The sequence below is a fragment of the Dryobates pubescens genome, chromosome 11 (genome assembly GCF_014839835.1).
Source record: "Dryobates pubescens isolate bDryPub1 chromosome 11, bDryPub1.pri, whole genome shotgun sequence".
In the NCBI taxonomy this organism is placed as follows: Eukaryota; Metazoa; Chordata; class Aves; order Piciformes; family Picidae; genus Dryobates; species Dryobates pubescens.
In genome coordinates this window covers 19439479-19443791 of record NC_071622.1, presented here as the reverse complement: position 1 = coordinate 19443791, position 4313 = coordinate 19439479, and positions in this window count along the sequence as shown.

The window sequence follows — 4313 nt, the reverse complement described above, 5'->3', positions numbered from 1 at the left end:
CTGCTGTTTTGTCACCTCTTGGTCGTGGATCCCACAGAGGAGTAATAGCAGTACAGACACTGTAGCTCTATAAAAAGTGTCATATTAGTATCAGAGGAGGAGCTAGTCATAAGAGGCTGGCTTCACAAATTTAAATATTTCATAATTTATTTAGTAATGTGGCTTTTCTTTTTCCCCCAGGCAAAAGCTTTAATGCAACAAAGGAAACAACAGCAAAAATAGAGACAAGGACAGTCCTAACCCTAGTAGTATCAGTGGGAGTTTGCCTTCATCCTCAATAGGAACAGAACTTCAAAGACACAGGACTCACCCATAAAAATTGAAGGACAAAATTGGTACCTTTAGTGGTGCCAAACCATGTTTAGGGATGGTAGTGCAGTAGAAATGTCCAATATGGTGGAAATGTTTCCAGCAGGAGTTTCACAGCCTTGGCTTGACCAGAGCCTTGTTCTTAGCACTGCCAGTGTGGCTGCGAGGACATCAGAGGCCCTGAGTGTGGACAGTTTACTGGACAGAAGAGCCTCTCTGAGACAGGACCATGCAGGAGCTGTGCAAAGATGAAGCTCCTCTTGGTGAACACTGTATCTCTTGGTATTTATGGCTTTACTTTCAGTGCCCAAATCAGGAAGAAGTGATATCCCCACCTTTAGAGATATATTTTTTTAACACATTTCAATAACTTAACCCTGTGTCTGGCAGAATGAAGACTGAAAGCTGTATTTCCTCAGTCCCACCTTGTGTTGTTAACACTGTGGAATATGAGTGGTGTGGATTGATTCAAGATCTTCCTTGTGGACTAAGAACGCATCCTGGGTGCACTCTGCCTGCAGATGCTGTGAAAACCAGTATCAGAAAGCTGCAATGAGGGAGTTAATTCCCAAACATCTCTGTAGATCTTGTTTTGGTACTGGCACCATACAGCAAAGCAAAAAAAAAAAGAACAGAGGTGCCATTCATCTGCTAACATCAGATTTAGTGTCCCTCTTTCCTGTAGATGACTCCTTGTGCCTCTTCCATTCCTGGGACTGTGCAACAGGACACAGTATCAAGTCACTGTATGATAACCTGCAGAATGTACAACCTGGAGAGATTGTTATGCTCTTTATGGGTGAGTTCATCGGCCCCACAAACATGGAGCTCCTCATGGTCCTAATTTTAGCCTTTTTAAGGAAAAGTCCTCCTCCGCCCTTCATTTTGGTCACCAAAATAAGCCTAACAACATAGACCCTTTCATATAAACCAAATTCCAAATAATGGTATGTGTTTCAGGAAGGTGTTCCCTGGGCTCTTCCCTAATTCCAAATGATATTTCATATGAAATCTGCACCATTAGTCCACTGCAGGTCATCTCGAGAGAAAAATGACAACCACTTTCAGAAAAGCCCCTTTAGAAGAAATATATTCACTATATGCTGTATGTCTGTGCACTATACAGCAATGGTTTTCAGTACCTAGGTACAGAGTGGTCTATGGACAACCTTTAAGATAATCACACACATGACTACAAAACATATTTTGCATATATTAGATTTCTTAAGGAAGCCTGTGCCTCTACTGGAAAATTAAAGACATTTCAAAACCTTTGCTTCTTGAAAATCAAACTTACATTGTATGTGAAAGTACACAGTTGTGGATTTCTTTGTTTGTTTTCAGAAAAAGATTATTGCTCAGGATCCTGAACACAGTACTTACTGTTTCAATATATTTTTTCCTAATATAATGCAGCATTTCTTGAATGCTAAATTCCTCTGGTTCCAGTGCCCTCGCTTTTAACAAATGGCAGGTATACAATCAGCCTACCAAGGAATGAGGCATGTGGTTTGGCTGCTTTGAAAATCATACAATAAAGTGACTTCAGTTTGTGTGCTCAACTTGGTAGCCCCAACTTAAGTGACTGTCAGCTAGACAGATAGTGCAATAATGGTGAAAGACAGTATTGCAGATAAGAAATTAATCTCTAATGGCACCCAGGATCCTCTCTGGGTACATGAGGCTACTGCTTTGTGGGGTCATATGAAACTTAAATGTAATGCTACTGAGTACAACCAATTTGATCAGATTGGTTAAACCAGTGTGGTAAAGGCACAGCGCAGCTTCATGGCCCTTACCACGTATGCCATAGGCGTGATGTCAGTGTCTTTCCAAAGCAAGGGAAATTGCATGGGCTGACAGCATTCGAAGTGAGGAACGTAATTTAAATGTAGTGTTGTATGGAGCTTAACAGTAAGATCAACTGAATAAAAAACTTAAAGAGCTAAACTCTGGACAAATTTATGGATGCACTGAACAAATTAATACATATTTATGCAAAGTATTCAGAAGCAAAGAAATATGTTTCCTCTAAGAGGATGTAGGTGTGGCTACTGCAGTGTACCAGAGATTAGGGAAAAAAAAATCCTGTTGATCCTGTGTTGTTCTTGTGTTTGAAGTAGTAATTAGTCTGGCGTCAAGTTTGAATGATAACTATTGCTTTCTTCACACAGATTTTCTAAGCTTGAGAGACCAGTTTTCAAAAGCTCTCTAGCAAAGCTATTATGTTGCCACTATTAAATTGTTAGAGGATAAATAGAAATACTGAGGGTGAGTCCTGGTTTCCTACTATCTTCTCATGACTGGGCTTCAAAAATGAAAGTCAGCTTTTCTGACAGTAATCTCTCATAATTACGACTGAAAATGATGCAACTGGCAAATTCTCAATAGCCGTGGAAACTGCACCTACTATATTCAAATACATATGCCTGTAAAGTATTTCCACACATAGACACTTTTTGCCAGTATTTTCAATTAGAATTCATGGGTTTGTTCTTAAAAAAACAACCAACCAACCAACCAAGCAACCAAACCCCCTCCCCTCAAAAAAAACCCCACCCCAAACAAACAATACAGCAACAACAACAAAAAACATGCTATTTGTTTCATTGCTGATACAGTTTGCTATCTGCTACTGAAAAGGATTCCAGCTAAGCTTCGTGTATGGATGTATGAAGGTACTATAATGAGAAACTTAAACCTGAAGAGCTCTAATACTGTCAAGCATTTAAAAGTGAGGAATCCTTGAACTACATTTTCCTATGTAACTGTGATTTGGCCTGTGTATAGCTCTCCTTTACAACTGTGTATGAAACCTACAGCTTTCTCAAATGTATGGACTTTGGTATGGAGTTTGTTTGGGTTTAATGCTTTTTACTAAGTGTAGTCTTCTGCTATTACTTATTGCTTATTAGCCACCTCTGTCCCTGAACCTAATTGTGTCAGAGGAGTTTTTTATGTTTAGTCTCCTGAAGAATTATGGTTCTCACATTGGTTTGGGATCTGTAGTAGTAGTACAAGTAAGATGTGTGCCTCTAAGTGAGTGGATAAAGAGTATTTACTACTAACAGACGGAAACTATTAATTTCCCTCCTTCCTTGGGTTCCCATCCGATATAACATCTTTTCCTAAGCTGTTTTTTCTGAGTATAATATATTGTTAATCACAAGATTATCTTGGCCTCATGCTAAGTCTTTACAAAGATTTTCTCAAAACCTGTTGAAATGCTTTTCAGTCTAAGTACAGAGTTGGGTTTTTGCCACACAATCCTCTGCTTAGTACTATTGCATATACAATGTCTTTTCCAAATCACAGTAGGTGGAATCTTGTTTGAGAATACATTGGGACATCCAGTGGCATTGGTAGAATTATGCACTGACTGATAAAAATTCTTGGAAACATTAAGATTTAAAGGCCAGATGGTTCAGGAAGCTAAGAGGCAATTAGCTAGCACCAAAATGTGAGACAAGACTGAAGAGGGTTATCTCCTGTCGCTTTTTTTTTTTTTTTAATGAGAAAAATGGAAACAAATCTATGAATGCAAACATAAAGAGGACAGTACTTTTCAAAGAGGTTTGAACTGGAGAGAGATGTGGAATGCCTACCTCTTCCTAAGGCAGAATAATACCTAGAAATACAGCCAGTAGGTGAGGGTACTGAACTGACATTTCACCTTAAACAACAAAATTATTTAACTTATGCTAAGAGGCATAATGGAATGTGAGATCTTGAGCCAAAAGGAAAGCAAATAATTGTATCCTCAAAAACATGGACCTGTTCCTCTTGACATGTTGTTCAGGACAGTTTGTGCTCTGTGGAAAGATGGAGGGGTGCTGAGAGAAACAACAGCATGGCCAGTGGATATGGTTCATCCTTGTCAGAGTGACAGTCTGTTCCCAGGACTACCAAGCAAAATGCAGTTGAATGAAAAGTGAGAACAACATTTTAAATATCAGCCTCAGCATGGATAAAAGCCTGGAAAACTGTACACTTAGTTGTAAACA